Raw genomic sequence first — 21236 nt, forward strand, 5'->3', positions numbered from 1 at the left:
TCCCTGGCTCCAGAGGCTTTCTAGGAGCTTGGAGAGGGCGAAAATTGGCCCTATGGGCAGCCCAAAAATCTGTTCCCGAACTTCTGGGATGCCCGTAGGGCCATTTTTCGCCCTCCAGAAGCTTCAGGGAAGCCTCCAGAGGGCAAAAAATGGCCGAAAATGAAGGGCGAAGTCAGCTGGCCAGTGTACACATGCGCACTGGAGCTGACAGGGCAATGCCTCACGTGCCCTAACAAATGGCTCCATGTGCCACCTGTGGTACGTGTGCCATAGTTCGCCATCACAGTACTAGATGGATGGATCAGTTTTGAAGAATTTTTTGCAGATCTTTTGGGTTTTTTTAAAAAAGTTTGTTTTAGCTGCAACTTGGTGGGTTTAATCAATGCAAGTACTTTTTTATTCTATCTATTTGATCCAGATGCTGTTGCTGGTTTCATAGTGCTTGTAAGTCTTGGAGGAATTAACTGTGGCTTCTAAGATGGTTGAAAGAAGCTGTGAAATGCAGTAGACATTGCACATTCAGTCTCTGGAATAATAAGCTTTAATATCCTGGCTTTATAAGCCATTGGAAGCTCACTTTAGATATTGTGAAATTATTATGAATTTATGACTTTTAAAGAAAATTGACAGCTGGTTTGGTGTAGGGTTTCAAGGCATTCATGTTAGAGACTGTGAGTTTTAGTCCCATTTTAGGCATGAAGGCAATGGAGTGACTTTGATCCAGACATTTTCAGCTTTAAGAAGAAGGCTAGAGCAAATCATTTTTCAAAAATGGTGCCAGGAAAATTGTATCAACTTGTCCAGGCAATTAACTGGAGTTAAGATGGACCAAAGACAGCAACAAAAAAGATAAACGTAACAAAAATCTTAATCAATAACAATGGTTGGCTATAATTACAGCATATTGGTCAGGATATTAACTCATACAGATTGGGCTTGTCCTATTGTCACATTTTGGGCTGAAATCAATATGGCTGTTAGCATGACTCTGGATCAACTGTTTTGATTTAAAGAAATGCACACTGTTTTTAGCTGTATTTCCACATTTGACTTTCCAGTTTCTTGAAAATCTAAAGATTTTGCAGGCATGGAAGCTGGTTAAAAGAATTATTGTGCAACACCCAAATGAGAATTTAAGATCTGATTTGAATTATTTTGTTGGTCAATTCGCTTTTTTTACAACAAAAGATGAAAAAGAGATTTTTTGAGCAGTATGGTTATTCTTTTAAAAAAGAGAGCTGTTATAGTTCTAACATAATTTCTACATTTCCTCCCCTTTATTTTAATTATTATGATAATACCCATCATATTATATTCATATGAACTCACCATGCATTTTGTATAACATTCCTTTGCATAAAAAAAATGTTACGCCAAGTGCAGGAAAAAAGTAAGAAAAAGGTACGTGACCTCTAGATCTATTCATGGCTTTATTCATGGCTTTAGTCAACTGGGACTATATAGCATTATTACAGCCTTATTAATTATATCACCATGATTAATTTTGAGATTATATTGTTAAAATATTGTATGTTTCTTTACCTGCTTTAATATTAATTTAATGTACACTTTAAGAAAAATAGATAAGTGTTTTTAAACTTTGTTGTTGGAGAAGATTCTTGAGAATATCACAGTTAGTTTTTTTTTTAAAAAAAAACCTCCCCATCATACAAATGGATTGTAGAACAAATCAATCCAGAGTTCTTATTCAAGAAACAAATGACCAGACTTCTATTATCAGATACTGGATGCATTATGCAAAGACCCAACTCTCTTGACAAGTCTGTAATACTGAAAAGGGGGAAGGAGGAAAGAAAAAAAGAGGACAACTAGCAGTAAGGTGGATGAAATTGATGACAGTGATGATGAGTGGAATCCTTGAAGACATGAAGATCAAGTTGAGGACAGAACATCCTAAAGAAGATCTGTTTATATGGGTTCTAAAATTTTACAGTGACTTGATGGCATCTAATCATTGAAGAATCTATTCCATAGCACATTTGACAAATCTGATAAACCAGTGGGACAAACTTTCAGATAAGTACATTACTGTCTCAATTATCATTTCCCCCTTATTCTTTCCTAATATTTAAAGAGATACTGTGCTAGAGCACGCTAGGTATGCTTTCATCTTCTAATCAATGTCTCTTTTCTAAGGATCATCTGAACACCATTAAGGCCACCTCTTTTCTTTCTTGGTAAAAACCAAGACCTCCTATTAATCACCGAATGCATAAATTCTGTATTTCTATCCAATTTGGTAAAATCACGTCTATTTAGTTTTTCTCATCCATCTAAGGATGGAGGCAGTTCATTTCTTTCTGTAAAGGTGAACACAGAGCCACCTTAGGCAAATGGAAGTGCCAGTTCCTCCTAAATGGTTGATCCTTAAATGCTGACTGGTACCTCCTTCCATGAAACCAACCAAATTACAGTATGCTTCAAGTCAATTTAATTGGCACTTAATAAAAGTGGCAGAAGCAGTTATTGTTTCCCAATTGGGCAGTGTACTAGCTCGAAGCTAAACTGCACTAAATTAAAATACCTAATGTGGGTATAATATCCTAGCAGTTTATGAGTTTTCTCCCTTTTTAAAAATTTTCCTGTTCCCATTGGCTCTTCCTTTTGTTCCTTCCTTTCTTTCAAAGTGCCAGTTGCTTATAATATAGTGAGTGAGAAAGTTTAGAGAGTCTGCATTATTGATTAAAAGAAAAAGACAATTTGCATGATAGCTACTTGACAAATTCTAAAAATCACTGAATCTCCAAAGCATGTACTTCCATTGATTTTATAGACTGGAATATTTCGGAGATAAAAAACACACATCTTTTGTGCCAAAACACTGAGGGGTGGCCTACATTTAGCATTGAGACAGGAGCACTCTTCATAGTGACCAGAGGCTAAAATTCCTGTGTATGAAGTTAAGGTTTGGATATTTCCTTTCCTTTCCTTTCCTTTTTTAACCCAATGATGTTCCTAGTTTAGGGCTTGCATTAGTTTTCATTTAGTTTCCTAGGCAAAGTGATGGGTTGCCAGCAATCATGTTCAAAGAGAATTTTGAGGATCACCATAAGGGAACATGTTGATCACAGATTCCCTATCTCTGTCCCAGAATGAGATCAGAATAGCGTGTGGTGAATGAGTATGGCCAGATCAGTTGAATCTAGATGGTGGGACCAGGCAGTAGCTTATGGTATCATCTTGACCAACAATAAAGTTTATGTCAAATATACTTGCATGTCTGACTGGACTGCATTTAATCCTGTTGGGATACCATCAGTAAGTGGGTCAATAAATAGCATGCATTTCTCCATTGACTATGAACATAATTTTATGTGCCATTTCAGTCCACTCTGTTCCTTTCCAAAATGGTTACTGCTGATGGAGGACCTCCAAGTTGTTGTAGTAGTATGTCAACAGAATGCTACAGTATCGTCAGACTAAACCCAAGAACACATAGAACAGAGTTCAGTTCTTATTTGCTTATACACAATAGACAGAATCTTGCCAGACTAAACTCTTACTATTCCGACCCTAACAGATTAGCCCTGGGAGAGTCTGGAGAGTGGCTACTCCAACTCTCTGTCTCTTCTCCAGCCTCTGCTGTCTCTTCTCTCCCCCTCCCTTTTCTGAAATCTGTGCCTTCTTTCCTGGAAAACTGGCTCACTCTCCATAGGCACCAACTTTCACAAGTATTAATATCCAGTTCCATTTGTCATTTCCATTAACTCCAAAGAAAAGTTGAGTTCTTTAATCATTAGCGGAGTTCAATAATGGACTGGATGATGACTGGTCCATTTATGAGGCAATGATAATGCAAGTGCTGCACTGGCTTCCTCAGTTAAGATCAGTCCGGTTTGGATGGGGATGCACTTTCTCTGAAAGGACAGATTCTCAAGGTGGGAATGCCACTGGACTTGCAGATGGCAAATGTGATGAAGAGTGCTTTTGTACAATTAAGATTACTGCATCAGTTGCAATTATTCTTGAGATTTTTGGATTTGGTAAAATTACCTACACCTTAATTACTTCTGATTTTCATAACTGCAATATGCAGTGCTGTTTCATTTGCAGGCATTTCATTACCAGCTGCAGTAGGTGACATCTTCAGTGCTTTGTTCTTGAAGAAGTGAAGTTTGTTGATTATGGAATGTACACTTGCCTGTCCTAGAACCAGTGTCTAGAAATTGCAATTCATGTTAAATGTGTCATCTAATTGGTTAACCAGAGCAAAGTATAGGGACTTATGTGATGCCTGTACTGAATGATCTGCACTGGGGGTAATTTCAGTTTAGTTTGCAGCCAGAAGATTCTGATTACAGCAAGCACACACAGCTCTCAGATCAGCCAGCAATTTTTTTAAAAAAAACCATCAGGAACAATTAATTGGCAAAAATGACATAAAAGACAGGAGAAAGAGAGAAGGGGGAGGAATAGTCAAGAATTCTCTCTCTCTCTCTCTCCCTCTCTCCCTCTCCCTCTCTCTCAACTTTCCAATACTGAAAACAATAATGGGCATAATTAGCATAAATAATCCCAAACTTTGCCTGTGGTTCACTCCATCCTTTTGTGCATACAGTATAATAATGATATAACTTGATACTCACTTTCAATGTCTTAAATACTACCTGAGGGACTACATATCACATTTGAGCCTGCCTAGCTTTTGAGATCTGTAAAAAAAGACCCTTTTTCAGATATTCCCACTGTCAGAGGTCCATCTATTTATTTGACATTTGTAAGAGGGCTTTTTCTTGTATTGGCCTCAGGCTAAGAAATGAACTCCCATCAGAATTTCACTTGGCCGATCTTTTAGTGTAGATTTTTTTTTAAAAAAAAATCTATAAAGACAGTTTTTTCCTCAGCGCTTGCTCATTTTTAATATAAATTTTAATATTTTAAAATCTCTTTGAGTTCTGTATGTTTTTTAAAAAAATACTTACGGTAGGCATTTAAAGTAGTCTGTAGCAGAAAGGCACGGGGTCAATAAAATGAAAATAATAATAAAATAGATATGTTCCTACTGACCTAGTCTGTGCCTTTCACAAAAAGAGCTTTGAGTGTGGAGAATTGAATGAATATCTAACTATTCTTCAGAAGCTACAAAGGCAGACAGGACTTTTTCCAGGCTCAGCAGAAGAGATGACTCAAAGAATTAGATGGCCCTCTATGGTACCTGCAGGAGGCTTGTAAATTTTAGCCTTGGAAAAGCCTCAACAAGAAGAGAGATCAGAGGGAGGAGACGGTCCGTATGGACCTAAACCATCCCGCAGAGATGGTGATCAGGAAGAATACGTCTTGCTGATCTCATGAACCCTGCAAAGTCCCTGATTGATCCAAGAGAAGTTCTTCTAGCCGGCGACAAAAGTGCAACCACAAGCTGATGAAGTTGGGACAGCTCTGGAACAGAAGGAAATGGAAAGAGAAAGTGTGTACAGCTGGTGAGGAAACTTTACTGTTTTAAAAGAGACTGCCCGAAAAAAACCTTAAAGCTAAATTAAATTTGAGAAATAAGCGGTGAAATTTAGCTACATTGGATTGCATTGGACAGTATGTTATCTTTCTTTTTCAATGCTATTTTATGGATGGAATTTGCGCAAAGCTTTTTAAAGTGAATGCATTAGTTTTTCTTCTACTTTTTTATTTTTGTAACCTATGGATTAAAATTCTTTTTTTCATTTCTATAAGAGTTTTTTTCCTTTTTTCTATTTTGTTTCATTTAAGAATTTTACTGTTTTTTAAACCTGGAATACAAAAAAGATACAAAAGCAGTACAAAGAGAGCTGTAACATTAGAGGGAAAGGAAGCAACATTGCCACTTGGAGGCTGGAGGTTTGAGCCTTGGAAACATCGTACTTTCACTTACCTCTTTGATCATTCCGACTGCACTTTATGACCTTGCAGCTTGTTTACAGAGAGTGATAAGAAGAGCACGGGGTGTTTATGCTGGTGTTCTTTTGAACATTATTGCCAACAGGAGAAAAGTGAAACAAGAGTGGCAGTGGCTACCAGTCGGAAGACTGGCACAATGTCAACATCAAAAAGAAACTTTAACATTGTAAGAGATAATGTTTGAAATTAAAAAATTATTAGAAGTATCAGAGAGAATTGAGGAGAAACTAGAAAATCTAGAGCATATAACAGCAAAATATGATGGAGAATCTCAATTGGAAAAAATGGAGGCTAGAGTCCTAAAAATTGAAGAGAAAAACGAGCACAAAGACAAGAAATTTGTTGACATCTACGGTGAATGGAGTGTGGTTGGAAATGCAGAGAGGGGAATATGGAAAGGGGAGTTAGATGGCCAGGAACTCTACCCCAGATGGCAAGGTACAGAAGAAGAAAAAAGAGAAGAATTGATGGATTTAAGGAGAGAAATCTTATCAGAAGCACCATTGATGACCAAAGATATGCTGATTAAAGAAACAGATGGAGGGTATCGAGATTATATAAGAGATGCAACAAGAATGAGCTGCGAAGAGAAATCCGCACAAATATTATTAAGGTAATAATCAGAACATTAATTCCACAAATGGCAAAAGACATAAGATTGCATTATTACTGGAAAGATACAGGTTGATATATGAAAGCTTGTAATAAAAAATGAGTTAAACTTAGTTAAATTTTAGAGCATTACGTAAAAAATGAAGTGATAATGGATAATGGTTAAATAAATAATTGACAATGATAATAATGTATACATATGTAGTGGTTTGATAAGAATTAATTGGATATGAATGGTAAGTGGTGACTATGAAAGGAAGATTAGAAATTTTGTTATGACATAAAAGCTAATAATAAAAAATTGAATTGAATCTAGTTAAACTTTGAGTATTAGGTCAAAAAAATGTTATGATAATGGACATAGTCAAATAAATGTTTGATAATGATTATAACGTATATATATGTATTGGCTTAATAAAAGGAAATTGGATATAAATTGTAAACAGTGATTTGGAAAGGAGGACTAGAAACTTGGTTACTAAATATTATTGATTTTTATTTAGAATAGGTTATAAGTATTTAATGTTATTGGATGATATTGGAAATAGCTAACAAAATGCCATTATGTGGTTATGCTTTAAACTTTGGAATATTTTATACAAAAGGACGTTAAAACAATTGTGGTCAAATGAAAATTGAGGTATGATGATAGTAATATCTATAAATATATTTGATTTAGACTATATGATTTGATATGTATTATAGGTGATGACTGTGGAAAAGATGCACGAAAGCTTTTTGTAACCAATTGACACACTTTCTATAGTGTGTAAAGAAAGAGGATTCTTTGTGTTTTATTTGTGTTTATTCAAAAATGAAAAATAAAGTTTCAAAAAGAAAGAAGAGAGACTACATATACTTATTCTATAGCTCTACAGAGTCTTTTGAACTTTGCTTCTGCAGTCCATTATTTCCACTATCAGAAGCCAAGTGAGATTCTCCCCCTTTGCCTGCTGTTAACATTCAGACTGCACTCTTCTGCCACTAGAAGGTTTATTTCATTGCAATAATTAACTTACCAACAGTGCTAAGGGAATCACATGGTTTTTCTTCTTCTAAGTATTCATAAAGCAAAACCGCCAAGGAAGCCGGGAAAAGTTATTCCAATTGGGCTTGCTTTTAAGAGCTGGAATGACAATTGCAGCTGCCTGGCACCAGTCCCATATTCTCTGCGCTTCCTGTCTGCCAGAATAGAAGATCGGCTTTCTGCTGGGGAAGAAACGATCATAAAAAGAAAACTCCAAACATCTGAAATCTGTTTACCAATTACAGTGAAAGATGTATTAAATGTGCTGGAATTCTTTAGGCCATTTGAACTGAAAACTGCCAGGCTGCAGGAAGCAAGAGGGCCAGCAAAAAAGCTGCTGGAAAGAGCATTACGCCAGATTGGGATAGTTTTGAGGCCAATATCAGGCCGCTCCTGGTTTCTGGCACCAATTTGCTGCAAGTCTGAGTAGACAGATGACAGTAAAACCCATCCATGACCATTCATCATATGGAATGCATATTCCAGCTGGCTAAGCCATAAAATTGTTGCCTGGTTTGGTGCTGTAATGATTGAAACAGTGTGAGAAAGGACTGCCCCTCTGCAGATGTCAATATGTTCATAGAAATCTGGTCCCTTGAGATCTCAAGCAAATCTGCAGGAAAACCTATTTTTCCAGTCCTTTTGTTTGGTCCTAAATAAACAAAGAGATGGGCTCCTACAACTTCACAATCACAAGAGGAGCACCTGTTGAATGACAACTACATAAGGAGACTAGCCAAATGCTCCTGTTTGATCAAACTACTCCTAAGCCCAACATATTCCCTTTCCAACATTCTCTGCTCAACCATGACACAAACGTGCCTTCGTAACTTCTTTTTTTGGTCCTGTTCCCACAGAGCTCCCTTTCTCTAGTTCCCAGTCTGTGAATGAGTGAGTGAGTGAGTGAGTGAGTGAGTGAGTGAGTGAGTGAGTGAGTGAATGAATGAATGAGGCTTAACTGTCCTTGGTCCTAGTGGTGTGAATGAATGAATGAATGAATGAATGAATGAATGAATGAATGAATGAATGAATGAGGCTTAACTGACCTTGGTCCTAGTGATATGAATGAATGAATGAATGAATGAATGAATGAGGCTTAACTGTCCTTGGTCCTAGTGGTATGAATGAATGAATGAATGAATGAATCAATGAATGAATGAAAGAGTGAGAGAAAGAAAGAAAGAAAGAAAAAAGAAGAAAGAAAGAAAGAAAGAAAGAAAGAAAGAAAGAAAGAAAGAAAGAAAGAAAGAAAGAGGCTTAACTGTCCTTGGTCCTAATGGTATTAATTTTCCTCCTTAATCCAACCCTCTGGAGGGAAGTCAAGTGACTGCTATCCCTGAAACAAAATCAACAGGAATCAGGTAGAAATTTGCATACGGGAGAGCAAATGTTCTGCTTATACGCTTTGACTTTTTGACTAATCCTGTGAATCCCACTGTGTGAATAGAAACATCTTTATAGACCAGGCAAGAAGCAATTTTGTAAAAACAATGTCTCCATTTTACAGACAATTTCACGCCTTATCCTAGCACAGTTGTTTAACTGTCTAAAACAAAGGTGTCCAAACTTGGCAGCTTTAAGACTTGCCTGCTAGGGAATTCTAGGAACTGAAGTCCACACGTCTTAAAGTTGCCAACGTTGGACACTCCTAAAGAATGGGACTGAGTAGTATTTTCCATATTTTCAAGTCATGAATGAGGTTGTTCATTGCAACCCAAAGGATAAAGTAAGTGTGAACTGCCAATGCTAACAAAATGGCTTTTAACTTGGAAATGTTCCTATTTATTCAAAATCTTCATTTCCCGTGTCTGCTAATTCTACTTCCTATATTGGATTAAAATATAGTGGGATTTTTGGCAGTTTCCAGGCAGGCATATCATAGGAAGAGGAGGACGAAGTGATATATTTGTGGAACTACTAGCTCTCTCAGACCTTTCATTTACTAGATACAATTTGCCCTTCAGGACAAAATGCAAATACTCACTCGTGCTGGCAGGCATTTATTTTTCCTTGTCACAAAACCTAGCCCTTACAAATAATTTAAATGGAGCACCACCGATTTTAAAGGTGATATTTATATTTAATTCAAACGATAAAACCTGTGCTCCAAATACACTGGCTATGTCATCTGCAAATCTGCACTCACAAGACTCATAAATAAGAGCTCTATATTTAATGTTCTCACTATCACCGTGATTCTAGTTTTTCCATTACTTTGTCAATTAAATAAGCCTATCATTCTAGTCAAGTAATTGCCTCACTTCACAAACCAGAAAATGCATTGATGCTGCATGCATTTAAAATAATTGGCTAAATTTAGATTTTACTACCTAGCAATCTTGGTAGTTTGTTATTCATAAAGTGCTATGGGCAGATTCTTATTTAAAAAAACAAGAAATAGCCTTGTTCCTCATCAAGTTGATGGCAGTCTAGAACAAACAAGGCACTTTTTGACAACTGAGATATTTTTTTAAAAGCTAGGCGTTCTACTTTATGGAAGAAAATCACCTAAGTAAAGGGCAACCAGAAAACCTTTTTTGAGCACATGCCCAAGTTGTAAATAAAGATGTTTAGATGACCTGAATTTGATTTTTGAGCTGCATTCCAAAAAGCAATAAATGGGGTCAGGATGAAAGTTAAATTTGATTTCCTCTCATGTGCATATTATAAAGTACAGTTAATATAATTGCTCTGTAGTCCTAAATTTTCACCTTCTTTCAAATTAATAATTAATCAATGGGGGAAACCAGATTCACTTAGAATAGAATAACAGAGTTGGGAGGGACCTTGGAGGTCTTCTAGTCCAACCCGCTGCTTAGGCAGGAAACCCTACACCACTTCAGACAAATAGTTATCCAATATCTTCTTAAAAACGTCCAGTGTTCGAGCATGTGCAACTTCTGGAGGCAAGCTGTTTCACTGATTAATTGTTCTAACTGTCAGGAAATTTTTCCTTAGTTCTAGGTTGCTTCTCTCCTTGATTAGTTTCCACCCATTGCTTCTTGTTCTACCCTCAGGTGCCTCGGAGAATAGTTTGACTTCCTCTTCTTTGTGGCATCTGAGATATTGTAATACTGCCATCGTGTCACCCCCTAGTCCTTCTTTTCATAAGACTAGGCATATCTAGTTCCAGCAACTGTTCTTTATATGTTTTAGCCTCCACAATAATTATCTTTGTTACTCTTCTCTACACTCTTTCTAGAGTCTCAACATCTTTTCTACATCGTGGCGACCAAAACTGAATGCAGTATTCCAAGTGTGGCCTTACCAAGGCACTATAAAGTGGTATTAACACTTCAGACCAAGCACCACATGAATTCGCTGCCTCTGCAGAAGATGGCGACTTCTGAATGAGCAGCAAGCCTCACCTGAACTCGGCCAGCTGCCAAAAGGAGATGTAACGAGATCATAATTCTTCTCAGTCCTAGCCAAAAGTGCCTGACATTCCCATCACATTCCCCTTTGCTATTCTCTCCTATTAATTCCAAAACATGGTCCCTATTGTTACAGTCAAAAGTCATCATGCAACAATTTTGTCCATCCATCACAAACACCTTACCTGTGGTAAGAAGACAGGTGGAAGAAGCAATGGGGCCATATGGGAACATCACACATGAAAGAAGAGACTATTCGAGAACCCTTTAAACTTTATCGAAGAAGCCAGAAAACTGTAAAATATCCTCCCTTAAATAATTTAGGGCAACTCCAGAAGGGAAAATAACCTCTCGTTGTACTTACAATTCCCAGGAATGCCGGCATTTCCACTGTCAGCCATAACATCTGGGAAGCTGTATTTGGATGGGGAGGACAGGGAAAGAGGCACAAATCAACTATTCTGGTGCACAACAAATCTTACATTCAGTTATGTGTAACAGTTCAAATTTATCTTGAATGAAAAATATCATCTGCTTTCAGCCAGATGGCTGAATTTATTATTTTTTTACCCATGACTAAATAACAAAGCATTGGAACGTACTTTAGATGTAAGCTATTAAATTCCAGTGAAGTCCATCGGAGGCAGAGTTTTTCCTTCTTTATCTCCCTCTTCATTTTAAGCATATTTCCCGAGAGGGTCTGCCTACCAGCACATGAGTAAACACTGTTTTCAAATGTCAGATGCGCCTTCTCTTCCAGTATTTAACAATTTATGTATCAGTCAGTCGGATTTAATGTTTTTGCCATTTGGCATTTAGAAACCCAAGATGCAGCTCCAGGGATCAGGGACCGCCTGACAGTCATTCAGAGAAGTACTGTCGTTTCATCAACTCTCTCCAGGAAAAGTCAACATAGCAAAACACAGTTTTAAAGAGCAACAGAAACTGAAATTGCCAAGTGAGGAAAGAAGAACCTTCCAAAGCTCAAAAGGAAATGCCAAACGCCTTCTGCAACACTGGAGACCTCACTGATTGAACTCAGGCAGCTAATGGGCAACACAGACAGTCCCAATCTGGTGCTTTTGGAATTTCCTATCAGTCAATCAGGGTCAATCAGCTCATTAGTAGGAAATAATGAAAGCTGTGGTCCCATGCATAAAGAAAGGGAAACATTGGCACAACAATAATCCATGTTTATGAATCTGGCTACCCATGGCTGACTCAGGATGATTGGTTGGGAATTAGGTTTAAGCATGTTTGAATACACGAAAGCTAAAATACTCTATGCAGGAAGATATGCATCTCACAGGCAGAAAGCTGCGGATATATTCAGAGTTGTGCTGGTGCAGTGGCTAGAATGCAGTATTGCAGGCTAATTCTGCAATGCTCTCTACATGGGGCTCCCCTTGAGATGCACCCGAAGGCTCCAGTTGGTGCAGAATGCAGCAGCGCGGACAATTATGGGGAGTACCAGGTACTCCCATGTAACATCACTTCTGCGCGAGTTGCACTGGCTGCCTGTGGCTTTTCGAGTGCGTTTCAAGGTGTTGATTGTCATCTTCAAAGCGCTTCATGGCTCGGGACCTAGCTATTTGCGAGATCGCATTCTACCCCATACACCCCGACGACCAATCCGCTCACACAGGGAGGGTCTTCTCCGGGTACCCTCCGCTAGACAATGCGGGTGGGCGGTGCCCAGGGGTAGGGCCTTCTCTGTGATGGGCCCAACCCTCTGGAACGAACTCCCCACTGATATTAGAACTACTGTGGATCTCCGCTCCTTCCGTAAGAAACTCAAGACCCACCTGTTCCGACTAGCCGGCCTGGCCTAATTGTAATCACAAGTACAATCTATTACTGACCTTCCTGGATGGCTTTTTAATATTGTAAATTTTGGGGTTTTAAATTTGGTTTTAGATCGTTTTAACTAGAAATGAGTTTGGGCATTATACAGACTGTATGTTTATGTTGGTTGTCTAACGTTTTGTTGTTCCTGCTTTGTTGTTTTATATGCACTGTCTGTACACCGCCCCGAGTCCCTGCGGGGAGAGGGGGACGGTATATAAATTTAATAAAACTCAAACTTAATTCTGCCGACTGCCAGGAGTTGACCCTGACGGCTCAAGATTAACTCATACTGCCAACCTTCCAAGGTGAGTAAAACGAGGACCCAGATTGCTGGGGGAAATATGCTGATTCAGTAAACTGCTTAGAGAAGGCTGTAAAGCACTATGAAGCGGTATATAAGTCTAAGTGCTATTGCTATATTCAGCTGAATTCTAATTTTTAAAAAAAACTGGTTCAAGTTAAATCACTGGTACTTCCCTATAAGACCCAACAGAGCCACCTCTGGGGTGCCTTCTGTATTTTTTTTTTAATCTTCTGATATAATTGCTAATATGCTGTTTTTGTAGCATCTCTAATCTGATCCTGTAAGAAGGTGCCAAAAGTTTGCAAAAAGACAGTAGTATGTCATGTCTCCTAACTTGCATGTTCAAAGGAGAATAGAAACTGAAGATTTCCTGTCATTTTACAATCTTGTTAGAAAATAATTGTCAAAGAGACAAAAATGGTATTCTCTAACTTGGATCCTGTAGAGCCGTGATAGCAAACCACTGGCACGCACTGCCCTCTCTGATGGCACGTGAGTCATCGCCCCAGTTCAGCACTGCCGCGCATGCGCCTCCCGCCAGCCAACTGTCTTTGGGTCTCTGCTGCACATGCACGGGCAGTGAGGTGCGAGCAGGAGGGCATGCATGCATGCACAGGGGTGGGGCACATGCACAGGGGAATGTGCACATTGCACGGGAAGTTCTGTGTCACGTTCCTGCGTTCATGTTGCAAACAAACAGAGATTCAGGTTGTTTGGTGAAAAACTGTTATCTCTATCTAACAAACTACGTGATAACCAGCACTAAATGACAATGATACAAAGGTAATCAAATCCAAGTCAGTTCTAACCAAGTTAACACCATCACCCATATATATATACCATTACCCCACCCAGCTCCACCCACAACTCCACCCAGATGACACCCACCCACCATCACCAATCACCATGACCCACACCTCCAGCCACACCCCCACTCAGTGTCATCATAGCCTCTTTCCTGGTTAGCCGCATCTGAGCAAAAGAGTTACATCAGAGGAGGCAGTTGCAGTAGAAGAGCCACATGCAGCTACAGACTTAATCGACATCAGAGAGGCAACATCAATGTGGCAGCGTAGCATGGTGGGCATGGTGATGGACAGGGTCCCCCTGGATGGCAGCCTGAGGGCTGACATTCTGCACACGCATACGCATTCACACACACACCTGCGCTTTGGGCACTCTGTCTGGAAAAGGTTAGCCATCACTGCTGTAGAGAATAAGATTACTTTGACAGAGATATGCTACGTATGCTAGAAAGAGAGGATTCTTCCAATCCAAATACATCTAAAGCCGGGATGGCGAACCTATGGCTCACATGCCACAGGTGGCACTCAAAGCCATACCTGTCAGCACGCCAACTGTCAGCTCCACCATGCATGTGTGTGCTGGCTAGCTGATTTTCGGCCTTCCGGAGGGCTGGGGAAAGCTGTTTTCGCCATCCCTGAACTCCCAGTAGGCCCATTGAGGCTTTCCTGGAGCCTGGGGTGTGCAAAAACATCCTCCCCTGGGCCCCCAGAGGAAATGCCAAGCTCAGCTTGGAGGCGAGCAGTGCGACACATGGGAGGAAGCGTGGCCAGGGTATTTTTGCATGCATGTACATGTGGGTGCCGGCACACGCGTGCACTATCGAGTGTGCGCCTGCTCGCATTTTTGGCACCCAACAACAAAAAGGTTAGCCATCATTGATCTAAAGTCTCTTGAAATTAAAACTGTGCAGAAAGTATTTAGAAACATTTAATTCTTGATCCTAGCTACATGGGTCCAGGAATGCAGGCTTGGAATAGGTCTGGCTCTATAAAGTGAAATAAAGCATTGGATATAAAGATTTTGTACACTCAAATCACAGGAAACATATCAATAATGGTGAACCTGGAACCAGCAGCCTTAAGGATAAAAAAATGGAAAAAATTGAAGCTTAATATTTGGTCTGCACTTTCAGCAAGAAGTCCTATCCTATTTACGTTTCCCCTTGTAACATTCATGGCTGATGTTGCAAATACCAGGAAATCCACAAGCGAAAGCATCTTTCTAGATTAACGTAGCTCTTTCCATGTTTCCACTTTTGGTGTGAGAAGAGTAAAATAGGCTGCTCACCTTTCAAATTCCCTTTTGTCTTGCATTTATTTCATAGATGCTGTTCCAATTATCTGATAATTCAATCTGTCAGATTTATTGGGCTCTGTCTGCCCCCCCTCCTCCACCCCCCCCCCGCTCCCTCCCAAAGCAAGCAATGGCAAGCAAGTTCCGAAAAACTTTGTGGAAAAAAACTGCAAGGAATTGTCTCAGCAGTTGCCAGGAGATTAAAACTGACTGACTCACAGACGCAAACAGAGAGAGAGAGAGAGAGAGAGAGAGAGAGAGAGAGAGAGAGAGAGAGAGAGAGAGGGAGGGAGGGAGGGAGGGAGGGAGGGAGGGAGGGAGGGAGGGAGGGAGGGAGGGAGAGAGAGGAGAGAGAGAGAGAGCGCTATTTCAGATGATGGCATGTACCTTTGCAACTTGTTCTCAGTTCAAACTGCCTTTCCCAAGATCCTCCCTATTCGATAGGTGGGACTGCAAACTCCCTAAAAGGTTCCACTTCTGAGAAGATGAACTCAGGGCAAAGAGGTTGTTTTGCTCATTGCTGTCAATGCTACCAGTTTCCCCTCAGGGTATCAGATTGAATTTACAAATGCCCTTCCTTGGGATTTCAAGTTTGACTGCCTTTGGGAAACAATTACATAAATCAATAGACTTTCAGGTTTCATATCGTGTTCCACACTGATGGTGTTTGGTTAAAAGGGAGGATTGGAATGATTTGTGCCTCCCTTTGACTAAAACGTTCAGTTTTAATCTAATGAAAAAAATAGCTTCCTGGCGCTTTGGAAATGGAGTATATAATCTAGGCCAGAATGTGAGTTCTAGGAACATTTTAACCACATAGGAAGGATTTTAGCCATTTTCATGTAGATTGGTTGCATTTAGGGTTTGTTTGTTTGTTATTTTCTGTTTGGCAGTTGGGATACTGTTGATAAAATGGGTATTCCTAACCAGCAGGAAATATGCTTGGCAAAAATCTGCACTGATTTTTTTTTACTTTAAAATGTTTTTTTTTTTTAAATTCACTAGCAATATCAAAAGACTAGCATTTTTCAATTTTGGCATAGTCACTGGTTTTTTTTTTAATGTTTTCTTATTTTAAGATGGCAAACACACATTCTTCTCCATGAACGGAGATAATCACATCCCTGCACTTCAGCATATATTAAACAATCTTTTGTCTTCAATGCCCAGATAGGCTGTTTTTCTGATCTAAGGAGGAGAAAAAGTTCAATTATAATCCTTCTGAAGACAACCTCTGAAGCATCCTCCTCTCTAGGGACCACTCCAAATTAATCCATTCTAGCCGTTCTGATTATTCCTGTTCCCCAAGGTCTGGTTGCAGATAATATCTCCTTTGGTTGTTATGAAAACCTGGCATGTTATTATTATGAAATTATCCTAGGAAAACTCATCAACATGAATTGAGTGCATGGAGTACCGTATTTAGAGATTTTAGAATTTCAAAGTTCTGTGGGTTTTACTAAGATGTAGCATGCAGCTGCATCATTCTTCACAAACATAATTCTTTTGGGGACATGTAGAAGGGGTAGAAGTAAAGAGAGGCTCAGGTAAAAAGGCAAATATGTACTTTAAGAGGTCTGGATTTTGTAGAGTGTTATTTAGTTATTTTAATTAATTCATTTTGGGCGGCTGGGCCATTGGAGACAACTTTTAAACTTGCAAACGTCCTCAACCTGACCCCACATTAACAAGGAATTGATGCAACAAGAAATTCAATAACTGGTTTTTAGACAAATAAAGGAACTTACAGTATTTTAATAAGTTATTAAAATTATTATACACCCAAATTGTGCTATCTCTCCAAGTGATAGCTGATGGATTTGCATTGTCCAGCATTTCAGATGGACCCAAATCCGTTTTATGGTTTGTCTTGTTTCAGCAGGTTTTATTGTGTGTAAACATCCTGGGTTGCTCTGTTGCTTATTGCTGATGTCTATTTTAAAATATTAGGCTGTTCTTTTTAGTACTGCAACTTCAGTAGGATTCAGAGACCTTTCTATTATAAGAGTCTGCTACATCAGATGATCTATAATAGAATTATTTGCTTCCAAAATTGTGACTCATATTGTTAAAACATTGAAAGCCTTAGGAAAAAGAGAGGTTTAACAAATGTCAGGTGGTGATAAATGATATCTTCTATAAACGGAGATAACTATGATTAAATTCTAGAATCAAACTATTATTTTCTGGGCCCTTGGCAACTAAGGTGATTGCCATGCTAAATAAAATGAAACTGTTTCTATGTAAGAAAGGGAAAAATCATTGTATTAGATGACTTTTGTTTTACAATGAATTATAATGACATCTCTTTTGCTCCAACTTTGTCCCAGATGAAGTCGAGACAGCCTACAGTGTTTTGTTCCTTCTATTATTTTATCTCTGCCTAGAGAAAAGACTATACTCATTTGTCTTTTCCATTACATCATAACCATTTTACTCTTAAAGCTAATAGATTAGTGAACTGCAGACTGAAGCCCCAGCTCAGAAGGCAATTTCCAATCTTCTCGATTCTCTGTTTAGATAGTAACAAGAGTGTGCACAGGATCACTTTTATTATTTCCAGGAAACGTAGAGTATGAGGCAATATGAGCAGCTGACTTTGATCTACATGAGAATCTGCTGATAGAGGTCCTAGCTAGACTCACAATATGTGCTAAGTCGTGATGTGATTTATTTGAAATTGATTTAGCAGCTAGTTATGACTCATCTGGCAAAACACAGTTAAGCAAATTATGGTACTCTTCCCACAAGCAGGTCAATGGGGAAAATCATACACAACATTAGAGGCTTCTTCACATGCTTTTCCTTTCAATGCAATCTGTGTCACCATCTGCCAACAATGCCCCTCTGGATTCAATGTTGGACCAAAAGTCAGGCTTTAAACAAAAGAATTAATGGACACACATTTGATAGCAGGAGTCAGAACAAGGCTAAAGTAATATCTGAGTGTTTTAATCTCCCAGGACACTCAGTTACTGATTTCAAAACTGCAGTTTAAAACAAAGAAACTATACCAGCAACAGAGAGTCAGAAACTGCCACACTTACATACATCAATACATTTCAGGCTATCTCAGAAAGTCTTTACAACTCCATCAATTTTAACAAAATGCAAATGTATTTGTAACCTGCATCTGCAAACCACCCTTAGCCCAATTTAAAATCTCTTCCCCCCCCCCCCAAAAAAAAGCTACATTTCATTATGAAGTGAGCTATTGGTCATAAAAGCTTATGCCTTTTAATAAAATATGTTAATCTGAAAAAATGCTATCACACACTTTTGATTTTTGGCTATCATAGCTAATAAACTAATTCAGCTTTCCTTCTATATTGCCTTCAATCAATTTGGCAATGACTGTTCCTTAAGGTTAAAAGCTTTATGCTTTTGCAATATATGAAGATTTTGAAGCCTACCCCACCTTCCAGCTAGATTAAAATATGAGAATCATAGAAGCAGAGAATCATTGAGCTGGAAAGAACCTTGCAAGTCTTCTAGTCCAAGGGTCATGAACCTTTTGGACTTCACTAAATTCATAATGTTAAATCCCGCGGATCACTAATATGATTTTTTAAAAAGATAAATAGTATTTAGTACAATGTACAAAAATGGAAATAATTTTTCTGTGGACCACCACTTTTTTCTCGTGGACCACCAGTGGTATGCAGACCACCGGTTCGTGACCACTGTTCTAGACCATCCCCTCACCCAAGGAAGGAGTTCTCATACCATCCCAGATAAATGCTTGTCCAATTTTCTTGAAAACCTTCAGCAATGGAGCAACCACAATTCCATAAGGCAAATTGTTCCATTGATAAATTGTTCTAGCTGTCAGGAAAATCCTTAATATTAATAGATTGGATCTTTCTCTGATGAGCTTCCATCCATAGCTTCTTGTCCTGCACTCAGGTGCTGTGGAAAATAAATTGACACTCTCTTCCCTAAAACAGACCTTCAAGTATTAGAAGACTGCTATAATCTCCCCCCCACCCTCCAGTCTTCTCTTTGTTAGGCTAAATCTACCTAATTCCCTTAGCCACTCATCTTATGATTTAGCCTCCAGAACCTTATCATCTTTGTTGCTCTTCTCTGCACTCTTTCTAGGACCTCAACATTTTTTTTTTAAATTGTAGTGACCAGAACTGGATGTAGTATTCTAAATATGGCCTCACTATGCAGTATAATAAGGGGACGCAGTGGCTCAGTAGCTAAGACACTGAGCTTGTTGATCAGAAAGGTAGGCAATTCAGCGGTTCAAATCCCTAGCGCCGCATAACGGAGTGAGCTCCCATTACTTGCCCCAGCTTTTGCCAACCTAGCAGTTTAAAAGCACATAAAAAATGCAAGTAGAAAAATGCAAGTAGAAAAATAGGGACCACCTGTGGTGGGAAGGTAACAGCGTTCCGTGCATCTTCGGTGTTTAGTCATGAACATGGAGACATCTTTGGCTCTTTGGCTTTGAAACGGAGATGAGCACTACCCCCTAGAGTCGGAAACGACTAGCACATATGTGAGATGGGAACCTTTACCTTTACCTATGCAGTATGAAGCAGTACTTTCATGAACTTGATGCTATCTATACAATACAATAGTAGAGTTGGAAGAGACCTTGGAGGTCTTCTAGTCCAGTGTTTTTCAACCACTGTTCCGCGGCACACAAGTGTGCCGCGAGATGTTGCCTGGTGTGCCGTGGGAAAAATTGAAAAGTAATAATAAAAGTAAGGGCTCGCCTCTTGCACACGGGCGTTCCGATCAGATCCGCCTGGCGGGGACGAGAAGCAAGGAGGCAGAAAAAGAAACAGAGGCTAAGGAGCTTCCCCCCGCCTCCTCCCAGCAAAAATCTAACCGGGGAGCCGGGCGGGCAGTAGCAAATTAGCCGATCACGCCGCGTGGGGGGGGGGAGTTGAAGTCCACCAGTCTTAAGAGCCAATTTTGCCCAGGTTGCGCACTGAATAAAGTATTTTATAATTTTTCATATTTCTGTTTACTTACTATTTCATAATAAAGTAATTATAAAATACTTTCTTTGTGTTTATTTGATTCCTATTCAAGAGAATTACTTTATATATGTTACTGTGAAAGTCCGAAATCTGGTGAATGTCGACATTCACCGGTGAATGAAAGTCCGAAATCTGGTGAATGTCGACATTCACCGGTGAATGTCGACATTCACATAGTCGCTTGGTGTATGTCCTTATCCTCTCGACACCCTTACCCTAATACCCTTACCCTAATACCTCGGCTCCTCGCTTCCTTTTAAGCATCTTCTATTCACGGACTTTTTTTTTTAAAACCTGCGATCCTGCGCGGTTAGAACGAGTAGTTTCCAGGACGGCGAATTGAAAAGCAAAAGTAAAGCGTTACGCTGACTCGTTATATATGTCACCGTGAAAGACCGAAATTGGTATGTGTCGACATTCACCGGTGAATGTCGACATTCACCAACATTCACCAGTGAATGTCGACATTCACCAATTTCGGTCTTTCACGGTGACATATATAGTCAATATAGGCACAGAGTTAAATTTTTTAACATTTTCTAATGGTGGTGTGCCTCGTGATTTTTTTCATGAAACAAGTGTGCCTTTGCCCAAAAAAGGTTGAAAAACACTGTTCTAGTCCAACCCCCTGCCTAGGCAGGAAACCCTATACCGTTTCAGACAAATGGCTATCCAACATCTTCTTAAAGACTTCCAGTGTTGGGGCATTTACAACTTCTGGAGGCAAGCTGTTCCACTGATTAATTGTTCTAACTGTCAGGAAATTTCTCCTCAGTTCTAAGTTGCTTCTCTCCTTGATTAGTTTCCACCCATTGCTTCTTGTTCTACCCTCAGGTGCCTTGGAGAATAGTTTGACTCCCTCTTCTTTGTGGCAACCCCTGAGATATTGGAACACTGCTATCATGTCTCCCCTAGTCCTTCTTTCTCTTAAGCTAGACATACCCAGTTCCTGCAACCATTCTTCATATGTTTTAGTCTCCAGTCCCCTAATCATCTTTGTTGCTCTTCTCTGCACTCTTTCTAGAGTCTCGACATCTTTTCTACATTGTGGCAACCATCTCTCTGTTGATGCAGCCTAATAC

At 39.3% G+C, this 21236-nt stretch overlaps 1 protein-coding gene across 1 annotated transcript in view; it reads left to right on the forward strand.

The window, feature by feature from the left end:
- AGT (angiotensinogen) overlaps window positions 1-21236 on the forward strand; it is a 341767-nt gene that overhangs the window by 314233 nt on the left and 6298 nt on the right. The window lies entirely within an intron of this gene.

Source organism: Natrix helvetica, assembly GCF_964273705.1.
Source record: "Natrix helvetica genome assembly, chromosome: 2".
NCBI classification, from domain to species: Eukaryota; Metazoa; Chordata; class Lepidosauria; order Squamata; family Natricidae; genus Natrix; species Natrix helvetica.